This window comes from Silene latifolia, chromosome 11 (genome assembly GCF_048544455.1).
Source record: "Silene latifolia isolate original U9 population chromosome 11, ASM4854445v1, whole genome shotgun sequence".
In the NCBI taxonomy this organism is placed as follows: Eukaryota; Viridiplantae; Streptophyta; class Magnoliopsida; order Caryophyllales; family Caryophyllaceae; genus Silene; species Silene latifolia.
Window position 1 is genome coordinate 104,206,787 of NC_133536.1, and position 24,001 is coordinate 104,230,787.

Genomic DNA, 24,001 nt, shown 5'->3' on the forward strand with positions numbered 1-24,001 from the left:
AAATCAAAATCAAAGACCCTTTTACAATCAAAACCAAGGTTACCAAAATCAAAATCCATACAATCACCAAAATGACCAAGGTTTTGATGTCCAAAAAGCGGTCCTCCAAATGCAAAAGAATCAACAAGAATTTTTCACTCAAATGCAAAAAGATAGCCAAGCAAAGGACACCACCATCAACAACATTCTAGCTCACACCAAGATGTTGGAAACACAATTGACTCAACTAGCATCTTCAAGCTCACAAAGACAAAAGGGGCAATTACCACCTCAAAGTAATCCCCCTAGACATGAAACGGTTAGTGCCATTCACTTGAGAAGTGGTACAAGATATGAGGCACCGAAGAAGCAAGTTGAGGATGAAGTTGTGAAATCTAGTGAAAATGAAGTTGTTGTGCAAAGCCCCAAAGAAGGGGAATCATCAAAAGAAGAAAGTTCAAAGAAAAATGAAGACAAAGCCAAAGAGAAGGAGCCCATTGTGATTAGACTTCCTTTTCCAAGTCGTGAAGCCAAGCCCAAATTTGATGATCAACTTGGAAAGTTCATGGAGATTGTGAAGAACTTAGAAGTCTCAATTCCTTTTACGGAATTAATCAATCACGTACCGGCCTATGCAAAGTACATGAAAGATATCCTCACAAAGAAGAAGTCGATCCGAAAACTTGAGACTATCGCCTTCACTAAGGTGAGTAGTGCAATACTTCAAGGGAGTTCACCTCCAAAGTTAAAGGACCCGGGAAGCTTCTCAATACCGTGTACCATTGGCGACACAACGATCAACAAAGCCTTATGTGATCTAGGGGCTAGTGTGAGTGTCATGCCGTACTCGGTGAGTAAAAGGTTGGGAATGGGAGAGCTTAAATGCACCAATATCACACTTCAAATGGCCGATAGATCGACGAAGACACCATTAGGGATATGGGAAGATGTCCCCGTACGAATTGGGTAGTTTTTCATCCCGGTAGACTTTGTCATTGTTGATATGGAGGAAGATTCCAACATTCCAATCATCTTAGGAAGACCTTTCCTACACACCGCGGGTGCGGTGATTGATGTGAAACATGGAGAGCTCACTCTAGAAGTGGGAGATGAAAGCATAACTTTTAATCTTGACAAGACCATGAGAGCTCCTCGTTTGCATGGGCCATGTTTCATGATTGATCATTATAGCCGGAAAGATGAAAGGAAGAAATCGGAACTCCAATGAAGGAAGAAAGTTGAAGATGCTCCATTCAAAGAGCAAGTGAATTGTGACAAGGAGAGCTTGCAAAGCTCATCAAAATCAACCAAGGAAGAAGAGGATGGCCTCATTGGCCAAGAGAAGAAATTGGGAGAGTTGTCTCCATCTAAGTAAGAGATTTTCAATGATCAACTCAATGAAGTTTGTGGTCTTTGGGACGACGAATTTGAAGGGATCTTTAATCCCTACATTAGGCATGCCATCGATCATGATCAACAACAAGGGGCACGGTCTATTGAGGACCTCTACCATAACAATGAACAAGCTTTTGATTACTTCTTCAAGGTGTTGAGCAACATCAACAACACCTTGAACATGCCCCCTTGACATCTCATCAAGAATGAGAGTTTGGTGGAGTCCTCCCTAAACCACCACTTGTAAATATTTCTAACTCCCTAACTTACTTTTCAATTTTTGTATTGCATTTTTTGTCATTTTTGGATTTTATTTACTTTGATCAAAATAATTGTCATGAAAAGAGAGAAGTGAGGGAGGGATTAACAATTTTAATTGATGTGTAGTGCTTTACCTTAGTGTGGGGATGGCAATTGTCTAGGCTATTCATGCCTTAGTAGTGCCCCCACAATGAAGAACACAAGATTTGAAAGAAAGAAAGAAAGAATGATAAGAGATTGCGTTTGTGCACGGATGGAGCTGAACACGTGTACAACAGAGAAGAATCCGAGCGGATTCCTGAGAATCCGCCCGTCTGCAGCAAATCCGAGCGTCCTGCTGAGAAGACGCCCGTCCTGGGCTGAGCTGAAATTGCAAATTTCTTGATCGTTAAAGAATCCGAGCGGATTTTCGGAAAGACGCCCGTCTCACGTAATCCGTCCGTCTTTTATACAAGACGCCCGTCTTGAAGTCAAGAAAACAAAGAAAATCTCTCGGACTGAAATTCGTCCGTCCCGCACAAAATCCGCCCGTCCCTCAAAAAGAATCCGAGCGGATTCCCCAGAATCCGCCCGTCTCTAGGCGGGATTTTGAAAATTTTGAAGCTGCAGAATCCGCACGGATTGCGCCCAATCCGCACGGATTGTCCCTGCGTTTTGAAATTGTCGACTTCTTTATAACCCACCCCACCTTCATTCATTCATTCATTCACTCACAAACACTACCCTAAACATCAAAACCCTCATCCTCTCCATCACAAAAACAAAAACCCTCAACAAAATCCACCAAAATCAAATCAAACCATCCTTCAAACAACAAATCAATCACTCCATCTTCAATAACAATCAAAACCAAGAACAAATTCTTCAACCTTTGAGTCGATTTTTGATTTCATAAAGGCAAAGCCTTTCACCTTCAAATCGATTTGGGCATTCTACAAATTGAAGATTTTTGATTCTTTTCTTGGTTAGTTCATCAAATGGCAAGGACAAAGGGTGCAACAAAGGCAACAAAGGCACCAAAAGCAAAGGCTCTCTCTCAAAGGCAAAAAGCTCTCCAAACAAAGAAAGCTTTGGCAATGGTGGTATCAATACCAAACTTGGAAGTGCAACAACAACAACAACAAACTTCTATGGGAGCATCACCTTCTACTCCGGTAATCGATCAACTCTTGCATTATCCGGAGGTAACTTTTATTTCCGATACCCATAGAAAGACATTTGCCAAGTTTGCTATGAAATCAATTCAATCCACCAAATTCATATGTAAAGATGCTTTGGAGAAATTGGGTGTTCTTGAATAAACAAAAGCCTTTTTCAATGCCATGGGTTTGAAGAAATTGTTTGAAACAAAGGAAGTAACATACCCCTCCCTTGTCTTGGAATTCTTAAGTTCTTTAAAAGTGACAAAAGTTGAAAATAGGGAAAATCTTGAGTTTCGTCTAGCTAACACTAGTAGACGCATTACCTTTTCGGAATTGGGTGAAATTTTGGGTCTTAGCGATGAAAAGAAATATCATAAGCAATATGGGAAGTATGACCCCGAGCCTCTTTGGGAGGCAATCTCCGGGAAGAAATTTGATGATTTTCATGCTTGTCGTGCTTGTCGTGCTCTTTTGGTCCATCATCCGGGCATAAGAGTATGGCACAAAGTTGTGGGAAATACCATAATTGCTAGGAAAGACACCAATCATTTCACAAGACTTGATTTTATTCTCCTTGAATCGGCTTTGAATATTGGAAGAATTCATACCAAGCCTTACAATTCTTTGAGGCTATTGGTTGATAGATGGCTCCATGTTGATAGTGGGAAGAAGGGTACAACCGTTATTGTTAATGGCGGCCTAGTCACGGTCCTCGCCAAGCACTTTGATCCTAATTTCAATAAGGATAGCAAGTACAAGGCTAAGGAAGGTGGTCATCTTATTGATATGTCTATCATGATTAACAAGTTCAAGTGGGTTGCTCACAATCCCCTTGACACCAAGTATGGGTGGCTTACTAGTGAGGCTCGATCATTCACTTTACCCGCGAAGATTTGTCGTTGTCCACCGGACCAACTATTTACTTCCCCTATCCGAAGAAGCCGAGTACATCATTCAACAACAAAAGGGTGATCATGAAACCCCCTCCTCTTCCATTGTTATACCGCCTTACCCCTTTGTGTATGAAGAGTTCAAACCGCAAGGAGTTGAAATTGGGAAAGACTATGTCACTCTTCTTATGCAAGCAATGCACAAGCAAGCTTATGAAGATCGGAAGAATGCATATTTGGCTCAATATCCTCCTCTCTTACATTTAGCTAGGCAAGGACTCCTTGATCCATCTTGTCCTTTGCCTAGTTGGGCGGATAAGGAAGCCTTGTTTCCGGGTGCATCTAGGGACGTGGTGGAAGACAATGAGGTTGTTGGAAATGGTGAAGAGATTGATGATAATATTGAGGAAGAAGTAAGTGGAGATGGAGAAAGAGATGGTGAAGATGATGATGAGCAAGATAATGAAGAAAGTGATGAAGAAAGTGCCAAGAAAAGTGGCAATGTGACCACTTCTCATGAGGGAAGTGATGATGATGATAGCATGATGGAAGACTAGCCTTGGAGACTCCTACACTCCCATGGTTTGTCTATATCTCTTTGTATTTTATTTCATTTTGATCATTGTTAGTTTAGTCCTAGCAACATCAAAGGACTCACACCTCGGTACCATTGAGGTGTTCTTACTTTATTGTTCCCATTTTTGTAAAATCCAAAATGACAATCTAGTTTCATGCATAGCATAGTGTGTGCATGAACTACCCCAATACTTTGACATTAGCAATAGTGTCTTATTTGGTTTGGGGAAGTTGATGCATACACAACGGGAGGTAATCTAAATTATCCTCTCCGTCATAACAAAAACCATGCATCATGTAGTATAGCTTAGTGTAGAATTGCATTTAGTATAGAAATCATGCATCATCTTTGCATAATTTCCATCATTTTGGCCATTGAGGACAATGCCCATATTAGTGTGGGGATGGGAATTCTAACACTTAACTTTTATTCAAAACCCATAAAAATTTAAAAATTTCAAAAATCAAAAAAAAAATTGAAAAAAAATTGAAAAACCAAAAACAAGTTCATTTCCTTTGTATATATTGTCTTGTATATATTGTGTTTGTTTTATCCTTGTTCACTTTGATTGACTACGCCACATCCGAGACATGAGGATATTGAAGACCGCATGGTATGATCTTTCCAATCTCCTTTTTCCTCTTTATGTTAATGACTATGTGGCTTTATTTTGATTGATGCGATATAACAATGTGAACTTAGGACTTACATTTAGATTATATGTCATATTAGTTGGTAGAATCATTTGCATTAGGATGTGTATATGCTAGTTGCATCATGGCATGTAGTTTGCATGTTAGAAAAATTTTGCGAAACCGTCTAATTGGGAAGCTTGACAAGTGTATATAGGCCCTAGTAGATGCTTTTTATTCTTAAGACTTTGCTTGTTAGAATACTTGTAAATCACCCTAGGATGTGTCATGCTAGTATCCTTTGACCCATGGTTTAAGGCCTAGTCAAGAGTACCTTGTGGTGTGATAACTCCTTGGCTACCGTTTATTCCAAGGTGACCCTTGAAACCATGCAACCATCATTCATCCATGTTCTACCACATTTTTGTCATCAAAGGGAATGGGCACAAAAAGAAATCAATTTGAGTTCAAAGAAATGAAAAGTGAAAGAAAGTTTGCAAAAATGCATCAAATGAAAAGAGGAGCAAAAATAGACTCCTAAAGCTTCAAATACAAGGCACCCTCGTTACTAATTGGGGTGACTTTGAAAATGTTCAAAAAGAAATGCAAAAAGTTGTCAAGTGTTGAAATGCCAAAAATCAAAAAGAAATGGGAAAGAAAGTGTTCTCAAATGTCAAATGCCACAAGAAATTGGGGGGAAAAACAACAATGAAAGCAAACTCCCAAAATGAAACTCAAATACTATCGATCCCTTTTCCATCTTATCCATTTTTGTGCATGGTAGAGAGGGGACGACCCTTCCTCTTGTCTAGGCAAGAGGGGGAATTCCGCGATCCTCCAGTGTTTCTAACACCATAGGGAGTCTACTCTTGACAAAAGCATTTAACGATTGAGGACAAAGGTACCCTAGCTTGACACCTTTTGGAGGTGATTTATTGGTATCCTTCTAGGCCTAGTAGTTTGAACAAATTGCATCTATGAAGGATTGTGTACCCTTGAATTGCTTCCCTTGTAGATAATTTCCGCCACTTAGATGAGGAAAGTGGCTATTCTTTTTGTAGATGCATCCATTATGTGATTTTATGTGCTTTAATGTTTGGATGTGTCGCCATTTTGGCAAGACCCACCTTGCCTTGCAAGAAGGCATCCTACATCATGGTTGTCTTGTTGTGAGTTGAAGGGGCGGAGTGAGACCCGCTAATTGTCTCATATCGGCTATTATTATTAGGTTAGGTTAGTATTGGTCCTAGTCTTTGTCACCTATTTACTCGGGACGAGCAAAGGTTCGGTTTGGGGATATTTGATGTGACCATAATTGGCGCATATTTAGCCCCCGAATTACCATTGTTTCCATGCTTTTTAGTGCCTATTTGGGTCATTTCTTATCTTTAGTTCTTTGTTTTGCATATTCTTTGAGATTTTGATCCCTTGGTAGGAAAGGAGTAAGAATCTTGCATTTTCATGGCAAAACGAGGCTAAATTGATTGTATTCAATGACCAAGCATCAAGAAGAGACAAGACTAGAAGGCCTTTGTACATATCATAGTAGAAGAACAATGTTGAGAAAAGGATCCTTGAGTCCCCGAGGAAATCCCCAAGGAATTTATGAAGAAAAGGGAAGAAAAGAAGAAGAATTGACGCTGAACTACAATCCGAACGGATTGTACCAAATCCGCCCGTCCGTCCAGCCCAATCCGAGCGTCCCACCTTGGAATCCGCTCGGATTCCCCCAGCACAATCCAAGCGTCCCTCTCCTGAATTTTTGCTCGGATTCTTCAGCCCAGATCCGGCCGTCCCGACTCCAATCCGCACGGATTTCAGTACAGCACGATTTTCATTCTTCAAGCTACGAAAAGAGAAGCCCTTCTCTCAGAAAATACCGGATTCTCCTTGCTCAACTTAAAAAGTGTAATTACTAGTTTAGCCCTTAGTTAACCCTAATGCATCCTCCCTAATTTTCACTATAAATACCCCATTAGTCTAATTAGAGGAGCATGTTCTTCTTATCAATAATTAGTGTAGTTAATATCAATCAAATCTCTCTTCAATATTGTAATCAAGTATTAATCAAGTTTTAATCCAAGTTTTAGTTCTTTAATCTCTCTCTTGTTCTTCCTTTATTTTGGGTAATTGAAGATTATTTGGGTTATTATTGGGAGATTGACAACCTCTCAATCTAGGATTCAAGTACTTCTATTATTCTTGCTTTATTATTGGAATCATTAGTAGGTATAATCTCTTAATCCCTTTTTGATTATTGTTAATTACTTTCATTTATTCATCATGTTTCATTATGTTAGTATGATTGACAACCTTTCTAGCATGATCAATATGATAATGAGTGAGTAGTCTCTTAGCTAGGGTTTAATGGGTGATTAGGGGAAACCAACATGGGGAATGATTCATGCTTAAATCAATATGCTTTCATATCTTATTTGCTTGCTTGTTTTGATCTTAATACATGCACATGTTATATTTGATGAAATGCTAAGCCTATGAACCCTTGCATTTACTATCATCTTTAATCCTTTCAACTTGACTTGTAAGACATAACCCAACTCGAGTCTTGTTAGACCATGCATGTGTTGAGTAGGAAAGATTAAGTCGACTTGTAGGTGTTGTACAATCTAATCGATTCGGCTCCGGGACCCAAACTTTCCTAGGATTGTAAGATATAACCCACCTCAATCCATCACAACAATAATTGCTTGCTTATAATTTGAGAACATGTTTGTATGATCATATCCCATGATTCCCCTATGAACCCATGACACCCTAGTGCCTTTAATCAATTGTTTACACCCCTTATTTTATTCATCTTGCTAGTTTATTTTCATTGCTATTTTAGTTTAGTAACCTTCTACATCAACCCAATTTGTGACACCCCCTAGACACTACTAGTTATAATAGAATTCTCATTTCAATACCCGTCCCTTGGGATCCGACCTTTACTTGCCTCTTTACTAATTGTAGAGTTGTTTGTGAAGTATAAATTGTGTTTTGTATCGACCATTGACCAACGACCACATATACTTAATTGTGAACACGAAATGGCCTCGATCAGCAACTTATCAAAGAACCGCTACCACTCTTCTACATGATATGATGCACAAGGAGGTAGAGGTATATGTCGATGATATGATCGTCAAATCAAAGGAACGGGACGGCCACATCAGTGCCCTCCGGAAATTCTTCGCTTGTCTGCGGAAATATAACATGAGACTAAATCCTCAGAAGTGTGCATTCGGAGTCACTTCCAGAAAACTCTTGGGACATGTCATCAGCAAAAGAGGCATTGAGATTGATCCAACCAAAATCAAAGACCTTCAACAAATGCCTCGGCCTAGGAACGAGAAGGAGATTCGGGAATTTCTCTGTCAGGTCCAATACATCAGCCGCTTCATTGCCAAGCTCACTATGATTTGTGAACCAATATTCAAAAAGCTTCGCGCCTCCGATCACACTGATTGGGACGACGACTGTCAGAAGGCCTTCGACAGGATAAAGGAAATCCTATCCAAACCTCCTGTCCTCATGCCACCTCAGCTGGGGATTCCTTTATCCCTATACCTGACTGTTACCAACACAGCCATGGGAGCAATGTTAGCACAAACAGTTGGCAACGAAGAACGAGCCATCTACTACATCAGCAAAAAGTTCATTGAGTACGAGACGAGGTATACCCAACTGAAAAAGACATGCCTTGGCCTAGTATGGTCAACAAAGAAGCTGCGGCATTACATGCTCAGCTACACGGTCCACATCTACTCCAAGATGGACCCGGTTAAATACATCTTTGAAAAACCCGTGCTAAACGGAAGGCTGTCTAGATGGACGCTCATGCTGTCCGAATTTGACCTCAAGTTTGTACCCCTCAAGGTTATCAAGGGAAGAGCAGTTGCCGATTTCCTAGCAAAAAATCCCGTCAACGAGGATCCTACGACCGACATATGGTCACTTCCTGACGAAGACATCCTTTGTGCCGACTCTGATGCATGGGACCTATACTTCGATGGTGCATCTAATCTGAGAGGCTTCGGGGTGGGAATCCTTCTAATATCACCAGAGGGAGAACATGTTCCGATCTCGGTCAAGCGAGACTTCGCCGTCACCAACAATGCCGCTGAATATGAAGCATGTCTCATCGGCCTACAAGCAGCCATCACACTTGGCATCAAGAGGCTGAGGGTCCACGGCGATTCCTCACTCATCATCAATCAGGTGTCCGGATCATGGAAAATCCGATCTGACAGCTTAGCTCCCTACCAAGAGAAGATCAGTCAAGAGGCCGAATTCTTCGACCAAGTCGACTACTTCCACTTGCCACGAGAGGAAAATCAATTTGATGATGCCCTGGTAAAACTTGCCGCGCTCGTCAACACACCTGACACTATGACATCAATGCCCCTATGTGTCGAGAGAAGGAGCGAGCCAGCTCATATTTGTGCTATTATCAACGACGAGGAAAGCCATGATGAACCTTGGTACCAAGCCATCCTCAATTACAAAACCAAAAACGAATTCCCTCCCAACTCTGATCAAAGATGACAAAGAGCCATCCGTTTACTTGCATCACAATTCGTGATAAACCAAAATCAACTACAAAAGAACACCCCAAGGAATTCTCCTCCTTTGCATTGACCATCACAAAGCCAAAAAAGTCATGGGAAAGGTTCACGACGGAGAATGTGGCCCTCACATGAGTGCAATGATGCTTACACGGAAAATCATGCGGCTAGGTTACTACTGGACCACCATGGAAGCCGATTGCCGTAACTATGTCAAACATTGCCACAATTGCCAAATCTTCGCCAACATAAAACACATACCACCATCCCTTTTATACACCATGACATCACCCTGGCCTTTCTCAACCTGGGGCATCGACATCATCGGGAAAGTCAACCCGATAGGCACCAAGGGGCTTTGCTTCGTCCTCGTCGCCATCGACTACTTCAACAAATGAGTAGAAGCACAGTCATATGCAGTCTTGACCGCCAAACAAGTGGCCAAGTTCATTCAAAACAACATCATCTGCCGATATGGGGTGCCTCATGAAATCATCAGCGATCAAGGTTCTCACTTCCGGGCGGAAACTCAAGCTTTGCTGGACAAGTACAAAATCAAGCGACATCGATCATCCCCCTACCGTCCCCAAACTAACGGAGCGGTGGAGGCAGCGAACAAAACTCTTGTCACCATTATCAAGAAAATGCAAGACAACTACCGCGATTGGCCGAGCAAACTCCCATTCACACTCTGGGGATACCGAACCTCCATTCGAACACCGACAGGCGCCACACCCTTCTACCTAGCATACGGTATGGAGACGGTTCAACCGGTAGAGTTAGAGGTCCCTTCCCTACGCATTCTACTGGAGAGTCAAGTCCCTGAAGCGGAATGAACCCGTCGAAGGTACGAACAACTCACTCTTCTAGACGAACGGCGACTCAATGCCTTGCACAACGTCCAGCTATACCAACGACGTATACAACGGGCATTCAACAAAAAGGTCAAACCCAGAGACATCCAGGAGGGCGACTTGGTCCTCAAGTCAGTTCGAGCACCATTACCCGTCGATCGGAGGGGAAAATTCAAACCTAACTGGGTCGGGCCATACCTGGTCAAGAAAATACTTTCGGGGGGCGCAGTGAGACTGAGTGACCTAGATGGGGAGGACTTTACAAACCCGACCAACCTAGACCAACTCAAGAATTACTACCTTTGAACCATAAAAACCAACGACCTAGCCTAGTTTTACAACTAGCAACGACCTCAACCCTTTTCAAGTCAAGTTCCTCAACGTGTTCTGATTTGAAATTGCATGTTTTATCGAGTCTAAGCTGCGGCACCTTGCCCGTTTCGAATGTCCTTTGATCTGTCAAAGGCAACGTCCATTTGCACTAAAACAAAACAACCCCCTGAACTACGAGCATGGTTTGATTTCACCTCTTCAGGTGAATACGTAGGCAGTCCCTCTTATGCCTGAGGGATACAACCACAAAACCCAATTCAAATTCACAGAACATTTCGAACTACGATCATGGTTTGATTTCACCTCTCCCGGTGAATACGTAGGCAGTCCTTTCTTACACAATAAGGATACAACCATTCCCACAATCAAAAACAACCATCCCCACACAAAAATCCCACGTACAAAAACGTCCCAGAAAAAAAAAAAAAAAAAAAAAAAAAAAAAAAAAAGGAAAACCATTCCCTTTTTCCACAAAAATACAAAATAAGTCTTTCTCCCTTTCCACAAAATACCACTTTTCCAAGTGCAAATGTTTAGGATGATTCAAATTGAATTGCCTTCACCAAATGAATGGAAGAAACAAGCGTTCACAATTTTCGACACAGGCAATCCTCTTATTTAATTAATAATGGGAGGGATTACATTTTTAACAATAAATAAAGCTCGACGAGTCTACAACTTGTCAAAGCTAAGGTGTCAACTAAAACACCTCACATAATAAAACTAGCATGAAACACACAACAACTAGCTAGTACAACATAATAAAAACTCACAACAATAATACAACATAATAATAAAGTGAGTAATGGAGGTCTTCACTCTTCCATTCTACCCTTGCCTTTTACTTCGGGGTACATCTTCCCCTTGTTCTTCTTGTTGGCCCGCCTAGCATGGATTTCCTCCTCGGAACGGATCCTCAACGGATCTAAGACGGCAACGGCCTCCGGTCTAGCACAAGACCCCATATTCGACCCAAGACGAGCCAATGCACGGCCCACCATATTCTTGGGGCCGGAACTTCTCCTCTTCGGTGGTCTCATCACATCGGGAGTAGCTCCATCAACATACTCCTCGAAGAAGGCACGGTTGGCCTTGCCAACCTCTCGATACTTCAAGTCGACGACCTCGTCCTTACGGAATTTGGATCTCTCTTCCAAGGACGGAGCACGTGACCACTTGACATAAGCGGGAGTCACCCATGTCGTGGCAACGGGGTTTGGTACCTCCCAAAGCGGCCGAGTGGCCCACCATCTTTCGAAGACCTCCCACAAGCTCGGAGTTCCGGAAAATATTCTCTTGGACAAGAGTATCTTGAACGGGCACCTTTTGTTGACGCCCCATTTGCCTCATGAGCCTTTCGGGATAAATGAAGGAAACAACCTTCCAACCCACCACCATCAAAGAACGAGGACTAGCACCCGAAGCGGGCAACCCCGTGAAGGACCTCAAGTGCCACCACGGCACCACCCAACGGATATGAGGACCGCCCTCCTGCGCCAATCTTGCGGCCCAATAGGCCTCGGTGGAAGCGAAACTATACGGGTACAACTTCTTCCTCATGGTAAGATGACAGAAGGAATAAGAAGAAGAATCAACCGGAGGCTCTACATACCTTAGCCTCTCCAATAGCCACACTTGGAGGATCCTTGGGGATCCGAAAGAGGGAGCTTCTCCACAAGAGCCTTCCTTGTCCAAAGCTTGGATAATCTCTCCAAGCACCAACCATGATAGATCTCTACCATGCTCCATTTGCTCAATTACATGGATAAGGGTCATGCTACCATGGCATCTTGGCCCCTCCTTCTTCAAGACATCAAAAAAGAGGTACACATGGACAAGGCAAAATGCAAGAGCCCTTCTCCTAGCCACCTCCGAGACATTAGCATCTAATCGGTTTGAAAAGATGTTGATAAGAGCCAACATATCCACACCATGTGGAGCAAGAAGAAAGTTGATTTGGCTTGTGGACAAGCCCAACATAGAACGAAATTTCTCCTTGTAGCACAACCGAGTCGGAGGAAGCACCGGAGCACAACCCGGCCACCCACCAATGGCTCCAACTTCTTCGGCAAGAGGACAAAGCTCACCTTTCGGGAAAACGAAAACATGGTGTTTCGAATCCCAAAACCGAGAACATGCTTCAAGAAACGAAGGTTGCACCTTGACTTGACGAAGCACCAACAATTGACCAACTCCCATGCAAACGAGTTGATACTTTTCGGGAGGCGACAAATCCCGGCACCATTGTAGCAATGCGTTCTCAAAAGCATCCATGAAATATTTTTGTGGAAGAAGAAGAGGTTTTGTAGATATGACTTTGTGTTTCGGATGATGAAACAATGAAGCGCAAACGTCCCTATTTATACAAAATCACCAGCGCATTTTTCAGAAAAAGGGGAGAGCCGGCTTCCATCGCCAGGCTGCTCGCGCCTCTTTGAGGCTTCTCCAGGATTCCCGCTGTTGACTTGTCTCTTTCAACTTGTGTTTTCTCCTGACACCTCAAACTTCCCGCCGGGAAGCTCGCGCCTCTTCGGGATGATTCAGTATGTTTTGTGTTTCCTCACACTCACATTTCCTTGTTTTCGCGTTTTACGAAATCCGACACGGTTTCCATGACGCAGCTTTAAACATACGGATTTTTCTTTCTTTTTTTTAAGGGGGGAAGGGCTAGTCGCCCCGATCCGCGATGGATCGTTTCCATGACAGTCGAAATTCCGAAATTTTCGCTTTTTTCGCAATTTTCCATCAAAATCAAAATCGAAAATTGATAACACGACGTCAATTTTCCTCAAAAATTCAACCACTCAAAAATTCGAGTCTTGACCTCAAAAATCAAAAATCAAATATACTCGCAAAAATCCTTTTCTAAAAAAATTCTTTCCTGACGGTTTGAGTTTGATTTTTTTCGAGTCAATTTCAATAATTTCGACGCAATTTAATTCACGACACGAGTTAATTGCTCAAATTTTTGAATCAACCCCTTTTGAATTCCGAACGTGACGATTTGTCACGGAATTTTCAAAATTTCAATTTTAACTTCATGTCATCTTGGTTAATTTTTGGTTTTCGATCAAATGCTTTACGTGTTTTCAATCAAACACTTTTACGTGTTTACGTTTATGCATATGTGCTATCTGTTGCATGTTCTCTACACTAACGATGCAGGAACTGGTGCAACGCAAAAGGAGAATCGACAGCCGACAGCGCTCCTCCGAAACAAAACACAAAAAAGCCAAAAATCACAAAATGAACCACAATCCAAAAACGCATATATACAAACTGTCTCACGCAAAATACATCGACACGCGTTTGATACGAGCAACTGACCATACAAACAAGATCTAGTACGGACATCTATCATACAGACACTGGCCTAAGACAACCGTCTATCATACAGACACTGGCCTAAAGACAACGAACTGGGAGCTATCTGCCACCTACCGAACTAAGCACTCTCTATCCTCTCAAACGGAAAAGAAAGAGAGCAACACAGGAGAGAGAGGAGCAGCAACGGAAGCAGAGGTGGTTACCATGACGGTAATACCTCGTTCCTGCTCCACGACAAAAAGAAAAATGGTGCCTGGTAGATTTTGGACGACGCGATAACCGAGGCTCGTAGCTCAGCGCGCTACCCCGACGTTGACCTCCAATCGTCAGAATTCGAGGATGAAAAGGGATCAGGACAACGGATGCTATCCCGATGTTGAACCCCACTCAGCTGAATTCGACAACGACCGAAAGCGACAACGTGGGATAACACACTCGTACTGAACCCCACTCATCGGACGTCCGGACCTCCGCAGGCAACGACCAACGATCGATGCCCGATCATTGGCCGGGCAAAGGCCGCCAGGCAGAAACACAACCAAGCCTGTAACAAAAAACAGTCGTCACTCCCCCTCCAGGATCGACTTCCTCCTCCAAGGCCTCAACGACGGACCCCATAGGTCCCAAACTATACCTTGTCATCAAAAGAACAAACAAAAAACGTCAGCCGAAATTTCGGCATTACGACGGCATGAAATGGATAAATCCAAAACAACAACAACCTGCAATGCAAAACAAGGGCAATCCCGCCCAAAATCCAACCAAACAAAACAATTCACAAAAAGAACACAGACACAAAACGACTCACCCATCTTTTCAAGCAAAAGACGAGTCAAAACCACAAAAACGGCATTTCAAGACCCCTACAAGGTCCGCCTACAAACCAAAATACATTCCCGACACAATGGCGTATTTTTCTACGGTTCAAAAAGGCAATTCATACGCTAATTTGAACCCAAACCGGTCAAAAATTCAAGAACGACCGCAAAAGGCAAACGTGATTTTATCACGCCTCAAGGTGACCTAAATTACCAATAAGGTCCATTTCAAGGCAAACTGACTCAATTCAAGCCCAAACAGACGCTTATTTTGTCAGACACAAGACCGTCACAAAAGGCAAAAATCCAATTTTGCCCACAATATCTAACGAAGGTGTTGGGAAATGTGTCCTCAACAATAGTGCGATCACATGATTTAAATATCATTATTAAATCTCATTACAAGAATACGCTTGGGATGATTCTATTATATATAGTCAACTGACCAACATTTATCGGTAATGATTGGTCGACTAGAGTTTGACATTCTTGTCGTTTGACGGTGGTGGTCGATTGATCCTTGAGGTCACACCTAAAGGACGATTCCCATAATAGAAAAGATTAATTAATTGTATGACAATACGAGTTAATTAATTCCTTAAAATTGACTAAAAGGTAGTCGAACAAATTATTTAGAGAGAATTCGAGTTTTTGAACTCATGGCACGGAAATTATTATTTTTATTATGCGATAATTGAATAATGAATTATTTGAGACAGGAATTAATAATTAAGCGGTTAATTATTAAATTTGTACTAATCGATTAATGTGATTAATATTGGTACGTAAAATATATGTGCAGTTGTACACGTATATTTGCAGAGTGATGTTAGACGAAATTAATTGGGAATTATTTAAAACATGAGACGATGTTTAAAATAAAATTACACGTATTTATGCGACAAATATAAGAACCAAAATGGACCCGTAAATAGGTCATTTTGGACCGTGTAAAATGTGCCTTGAATTGTGTGCACTAGACACAATTAGACACACATGAGACAAGCCATTGTTTTTGATTGGCTTTTGTCTTTTCCATATTTTTCTCTAATCTATGTCAAAAGCTATTGGGCATAAATAACATCAAAAATTGCACTCCCCATGCTCTCTCTTTTGAACCGTCCCACCCTCTCATTTGAGGAGTGTGGTGTTTTTCTTTTTCACATGTTTTTGAAAAGAAAATACTCTAACTTCTCTCTAAATACATAAAATTGTTTTTATGGAAATTTGTTCTGAATATCTAATATATTCTCAAGATTACAATGTAGTAATCATAAAATATTAGAATAATTTTAAGGTTACTTATATTATTATCTAGTTAATAATAGTGTAAGGATTATGGGATTAGTCTTGGGTGCAACTAATTGGAGGCATTCTACTTTGAGTGCTTGGAGGATCATCCTAACATATGGAAAGCTCAAGATCAAGTGGAGGAAGGAGTTCTCCACTTGTGCCCTTTATGATCCGTTTTTATGGTGAGAAAATGTTTTCTTATCTTCTTTTATTAAAGTTTGCATGCATAAAATCCATCTTTAATTTTATGACAAATTAATTTATAACATATATATGAATATGTTGAATATATAGATCTATTGTTCCTTCAGAAGGTCCACAAATGGCGAATACGGGTTTTCCCAACTACAATGCAACCTAGTGGGACCCACTACCCAAGCAAATAAACTTGGCATTGCGAAATGAGACGGTTTCTCACCTCACTCACGTTTTTCGAGCATAGGGAGCGGAAACGGGGACCAAAATGCAAACTAAAAGCCCCCATATACTCCTAAACAGGTTTCTAACCTAATGCAAGCATCAATTTCACTCGAAATGGGCTCAATCAAAAACGCCCAATTCGATTTTCTAGGCTAAAATTCGCCCTAATTCAATCACGCTAAAGATCAACAAATTTAAATGGATTCAAGAGGGAATACATACCTTGAGATGACATTGTTGATGAGGGCAAGAATTCAAACGAGCTAGAAGGACCAACAATGGCGAATTTGGCTTGTTTTGTCGAAAAAGGAAGAAGACGAGATGATGAATGCTATGCAGCCTGAACTCGCGTCTTTTACAGAAAAAAGGGAAGCCCCTTTGGTTCGCCAGGTGGCTCGCGCCTCAATCCGGCGTCCCTTACTTTTTCAGCGAATTTTGGGCTTTAGCCCAATTTCCACATAACAAAATTCGGATTTTCATTGACGATATTGAAAATCGTCATTTCCTCAAAGACAAAAATAGTGAAAATTTAAATTCGCTATTTTCAAAAATTTCAAGCAAACGGCGATCAAAACCGCCAATTTCAAAAATAATGGTGAAATCAAATTCACTATTTTCCTTCAATTTCAAAAATAGTAGCGAAAATTCAGAAACCGTTATTTCTTCAAATTTTAAGCGACGGCAATTAAAACCGTCATGCTCAAAATAGTAGTTGGAAATTGAATTCCACTATTCTCACCACGCATGTCAACGGCGGCACATAAACCGTCACCTTAATTAATAGTGAAGATTCCAAATTCACTACTTCCATCAAATGTCAACGGCGGCATATAAACCGTCACTTCAAACGCAATAGCAAAATTTAAAATTTGTTATTTCCTTCAAAATTCAAATTCAACGGCGATCGAAACCGCCACTTCAAATTCAAAGAAGAACGACGAATGGTGAAGATTCCAAATTCACTATTCATCCCGATGCACAACAGGGGCTTCCCATGAACTGCTCATTTCAAAAAACAGTGATGGTGTAAAGTCCAAATTCACTATTTCCACGGCGGCATCATGAGTTCGCTACTTTCAAGACAAGCCATTTTGACGCGGCTATTCTCATACAAGTTCACCGGCGGCGTCACGAGCTCGCTACGTTCAAACAAGCCCATTTGACGCGGCTATTCCCATGGTCCATTAACCGACCGCCCCTTGGCTGGCGAGCCTTTGTCCGCAAACATCCAAGGGCAGATCCCGAAGATGCCTCGGGTACATTTCCTTACCATGGCTGGCGAGCCTTTGTCCGCAACCTTTCAAGGGCAGATCCCGAAGATGCCTCGGGTACATTTCCTTACCATGGCTGGTGAGCCTTTGTCCGCAACCTTTCAAGGGCAGATCCCGAAGATGCCTCGGGTACATTTCCTTACCATGGCTGGCGAGCCTTGGTCCGCAACCTTTCAAGGGCAGATCCCGAAGATGCCTCGGGTACATTTCCTTACCTTGGCTGGCGAGCCTTTGTCCGTAACCTTTCAAGAGCAGATCTCGAAGATGCCTCGGGTACATTTCCTTACCATGGCTGGCGAGCCTTTGTCCGCAACCTTTCAAGGGCAGATCCCGAAGATGCCTCGGGTACATTTCCTTACCATAGCTGGCGAGCTTTTATCCGCAAACATTCAAGGACAGATCCCGAATATGCCTCGGGTACATTTCCTTGTCACAGCTGGCGAGCCTTTGTCCGCAAACATGCGAAGACATATCCGAAGATGCCTCAGGTATGACTCCTTCCTATGGCTGGCGGGCCTTTCTACGTAGTCTAATGGACTTTAAACGACCCGCACGGACAGTCGACAGACTCTAAACTGTTCCCGACGACAGGTCCTTGACTCGTACCCTTGAGTCGCCTTGGCGTCGCCCTTCCCGACGGCAGGTCCCTGGCCCGAATCCTTTTGAGCCGCCTCGACGTCGCTTGGGTCTCCAGGCTGTAATCTTCGATTGCCCTGGGGGCTCTACTTTGACTTTCACCGTGTCCAAGCCTCAGTCAAAGTGGAGGCTCTGTAGATACCCAGTATCTGCTGAGACTCCAATAAACACCCGATGATTAACGGACTATAACATGTTTTGGAATCGCGGCGTTTGATCGACAGTTTGTGTACAATTTTATGTCGGAAAACTTAAAACGATTTCGAAAATAAAACATTTCAAAACATTTCAAAAATACCTGGAGTGTTTAATTCACGACGACGGGGTCTCAATGACACTAACTAGAGTCAAAACCGACACCGGACCAAAAACCGACTCAAAATTCAAATCCCGACTCCAACAACGAGTCAAACCGAGTCAACCACCAAAAACAAAACATTTCAAACCTTCTACCTTAAGTTTTCCCGGATTCATGTTGGTCAAATACCAAACATGTGACTACAAAACCTAGGATAGAACAAATCATGATTGCGTTTGTTGTGAAAGTGACAACACAACTCGAAGAACCGCGACGTGGCTCGCGCCCTCTTTGCGCACCCAAGTGGCCACGTCGCTCAAAACTCACACAACCACTCATTTCCCTATAAATACCCCTCAAATGCCACCCATTTGAGACTTACGCGAGTGTCCGCCCCCTCTTTTCTCCCTTAAAATTCTCGACTCGACTTCTTAAGTCACAACCCGACGCGTATTTACGACCTACCGATCGTAAATACAAGCCTTACACATTGTTTGGTACCGTCATCGTGCATTAAATCACTTGACCGACCATTTCGACCACTACACCATCACTAACATCAAAACACTCTTTTTACTTACCAAAACGGTTTTAAACCGAGTTTTTTCCGATCAAACGAGTTGTTACACTTACGTCGGTCACTCGCCAGAACCAAACATGTAAGTATGAGGGTGTAAAAATCCTCTTTTATTATGTTTTCATTTGTTTCATGACTATAACATGCTAAAACGTGCATAACATGAACCAAAACATGGGATAAACGAGCCAAAACTGATTTTTGGTCTGAGGCAGAAGCCCCTTAGGTCGCCAGTTTACCCGCGCCTAAATGGGATGTTCAGACCAGAGATCAACCGTGTTTGTTCTCGTCATTCCCCTTTAATTCACTTTCATATTTGTAATCGGTTTTTACCATTCCAAATATTTTCGAACCCTTTTTATTTCATTTGTTTTAACCATAAAACATTTTTCACCCTTGGTTCCTCATACCATGACGGTTAAATCCGTGTTTCGGTGATAATATTTGGTTAATGACATTTAGAAGGTATTTTAAAGCCTTTTATTTTATTTCTTTACATTTTCAAACAAACATATTAGTCACCAACACAAAGTCATCCTTGGTTCTACATACCATGCCGGATTTTAACCCGGGTACGATGATGAGTATTCACTAATAACATTCAAATGGGCTTAAAACAATTAGTCCATAATTATTTTCAAAGCTATTCATGTCAAGTTTGTCAAATCGAACCCGACACCGAATATTATCAAAATAATGATGATTATTCGAGTCTAGTTCTTCAAATCAACAAATGCGGTCTAAACGACCCCGTTTAAATCAAACCGGGTCAAATACCCATTTTCGACACGTTTTATAACGTTTTCTAAAAGGTCAGAACACGGCACATAAACCGTGGACTAACCCGCGCCTAAACAGGCCCTCCATTTCCCATTTTCAAAACCAGAGGGAGGCCCCTTACACCGCCGGCTGGCTCGCGCCTCATATAGCCGTCTGCAGTGCAGGGGTGCATTCCCTTCCAAAGATTAGTCTAGGACGATCCCGACTCCGGTTAACCCGGATATAGGACGGATCAGATGACTATTTCGATTATTCAAAACCATATTTGCAAAATGCCTTACTAAGACAAATGGATCACGTTATGCACCCTAAACCTAATACGGTAAATGGATGTTTAATTTCCGTCTTGCGTGCAAATCAATCATTAATCCAACTCGACATCTTATACTTGATATTTGGATTAAATCAACCGACTTAGAAAGCTCTCACATGTTAGGTTTAAATTATTGGATGCACATTCATACATTTAAACCGTTTTATCAACTTTTGCATTCAACCAACCAAGATCGATCAGTAGAGGCCGCTAACGCGGGCGGGATTGGGTGTCTGATTAAAGGGCTTCCCAATACGTACCTTCACCTCTTACTCAGAAACTTTGGATAGTGGACGACCTTATCCAGGGCGTACGAGAGTCATTCTAGAGATAGGATGCTAAAGAGGGACGATTTCCTTATCTTTAGTACCTATGTCAAAACACTGCTTTGTGCTTCGATTTGACCGAGGTATAAAGTGGATTTCAAACGGGTTCCAGGCATCCCACAAATGCTTGGTGGCGACTCCGAACATCTCTAATCGTTTCGAGACCCTTACCGAGACGAAACCGACCGATCTAAAACGATCCGGTCGAAAGCATTTTTACGCCGCCGAGCATGGCTTTCAAAAGACCGTCGTATGTCCACAGATCGGCTGGGCTTGCAGGTGGGCCATGTCCACAAGCGGTGACACTTAAGTCTTATCTGAGGAAGGGGCGTCCTTTGATTCTATGCCATGTAAAAGACTATAGTAAGGTGAGTTCGACAGTTGATCTAATACTAGTGGTGGGAGAGTTTCCAGATGTTTTTCTGGAGGAGATACCAGGTTTACCACCAAAGAGGGATATAGATTTCAGTGTGGCGCTGAAACCAGGGACGGGATCAATGTCTAAGACCTCGTACCTCATGGGTTCTAAGGAGTTGGAGGAGGTAAAGAAACAGCTGGACGATTTGATTTATAAGGGATACATTAGACCTAGTGTATCGCCGTGGGGAGCACCAGTTCTGTTTGTGAAGAAGAAATATGGGAGTTTGAGGTTGTACATCGATTACAGAGAGCTGAACAGGGTTACAGTGAAGAATAAGTATCCTTTCCCAAGGATAGATGATCTGTTTGACCAGTTGAACAGGACAACAGTCTTTTCCAAGATTGACTTGAGGTCGGGTTACCATCAGGTGAAGATTCAGGATGGGGACATACCAAAGACAGATTTTACATCTAGGTATGGTCACTATGAGTACGTGGTGATGCCGTTTGGGTTGTTTAATGCACCGGCAATGTTTATAGATTTGATGAACCGGGTCTTCAGTCAGTTTTTGGATCGGTTTGTGGTGGTGTTCATAGATGATATCTTAGTCTATTCCAAGATTAAGGAGGAGCATGAGAAGCACTTGAGGTTGGTGTTGCAAACTTTGCGTGACAATCAGCTGTATGCAAAGTTGTCTAAGTGTGAGTTTTGGCTCGAGGAAGTTGCCTTTCTGGGGCATGTGATTTCCAAGGATGGTGTAGTTGTGGATCCAACAAAGATAGAGGCAGTGTCTAAGAGGGAATCACCGAAGAATGTGGCAGAGATCAGGAGTTTCTTAGGTTTGGCAGGGTACTATCGTCGGTTTGTGAAAGACTTTTCAAAGATCGCCAGACCTATAACAGCGTTGATGAGGAAAGAGAACAGGTTTCGTTGGGATAAAAGTTGTGAGACGGCATTCCAAACATTAAAGGAACGTTTGACCACAGCTCCAGTCTTAGCTTTACCTGGAGGATGTGAGAACTTTGAGGTATACACAGATACTTCAAAGAATGGGTTGGCATGTGTGTTGATGCAGAATGGGAAAGTAATTGCCTATGCTTCTAGGCAATTGAAGCCATATGAGGAGAACTATTCGACACATGATCTAGAGTTGGGTGCACTTGTGTTTGCTCTCAATATTTGGAGGCACTATTTTTATGGAGCGGCCTTTAAGATGTTTTCAGATCACAAGAGTCTCAAGTACATCTTTACTCAAAAGGAGCTGAACATAAGATACAGGAGGTGGATGGAGCTGATAAGGGACTATGACATGGATATCATATACCATGAAGGGAAGGCAAACGTGGTTGCTGATGCGTTGAGCAGGAAGAGTGTGCATTCTCTATGCATAGCTATGCCTTTGATGAGATTAAGAGATGAGGTGGGGAAGATAGGAATACATGTGATACAGAAACGGGATGCTAGAGGGGACTTGAAAGTGGAGCCGGACCTATATGATGATATTCGCAGGAAACAGGCTTTGGATTCTAAGATTGAGGAGTGGAGAGCTGGAGTAGAGAAAGGGACGGTGTCTCGATTCTCCATTCATACAGATGGGAGTGTTCGGTTTGATGGGAGATGGTGTATTCCTAGGGATGAGGAGTTGAAATAGATAATCATGACAGAGGCTCATGCACACCATATTCAGTACATCCAGGTGGTGACAAGTTGTATAAAGATTTGAAAAAGACTTTCTGGTGGCTTGGGATGAAGAAGGAAACAGCTGAGTTTGTGTCTCGATGTTTGACATGTCAGAGGGTCAAGGGAGAGCAACGACAACCACAAGGTAAGATTCAGTCTCTTAAGGTACCTGAGTGGAAATGGGAATATATCTCTATAGACTTTATAGTGGGTTTACCGAGGAGTTAACAGGGTAACAACATGATATGGGTGATAGTTGATCGTTTGACTAAGTCAGCTCACTTTGTTCCGATGAAGGATACTTGGACATAGATACAGCTAGCTTTAGGTTATAGAAAGCATGTGGTTCGGTTACATGGTGTGCCTAAGGATATAGTGTCAGATCGAGATGCGAGATTCAAATCACGGTTTTGGCAAGAGTTTCAGGATCTGATGGGAACTACCTTGAAGATGAGTACTGCTTTTCATCCTGTAACAGATGGGCAGACAGAGAGGACTATCAAGACCTTGGAGGATATGTTGAGAGCTTGTGTGATGGAGTTTGGTGGCAGCTGGGAGAATAGATTGGATTTGATTGAGTTTTCTTATAACAACAGCTATCACACGAACATTGGGATAGCACCGTTTGAGGCTTTGTATGGGAGGAGGTGTAGAAGTCAAATTTGCTGGGATGATAGACCTGAGGCAGTGGTTTTAGGACCACAGATTGTACAAGAGATGATAGAACAGGTTAGGGTGATTAGGCAAAAGATGAAAGCGGCCCAGGATCGATAAAAGAGTTATGCAGACCTACATCGCCGTGACATATAGTTTCAGGTTGGGGATAAGGTTCTTCTGAAAGTGTCTCATATGCGTGGGGCTATAAGGTTTGGTAAGAAAGGGAAGCTGAGCCAGAAGTTCATCGGACCATATGAGATTTTGGATCGTGTGGGAGAGGTTGCCTACCGGTTAGCGTTACCAGCGGCTTTGGATCGTGTGCATAATGTGTTTCATGTGTCTCAGTTAAGGAAGTATGTGAGTGATCCCTCCCATGTGCTAGAGGTGGAGAACATAGAGTTGGATGAGTCCTTGTCATATCTTGAGGTACCAAAACAGATTCTTGATCGCAAGGTTCGGAAAACTAGGTCCGCGAAAACATTGTTGCTTAAGGTTCTATGGTCTAATCATCAGGTTGAGGAAGCTACTTGGGAGGCGGAAGAGGCCATGAAGGAACGGTATCCATCTCTTTTTTATCAGGTATGTGTGGTTACGGGGACGTAACCATGTTTCT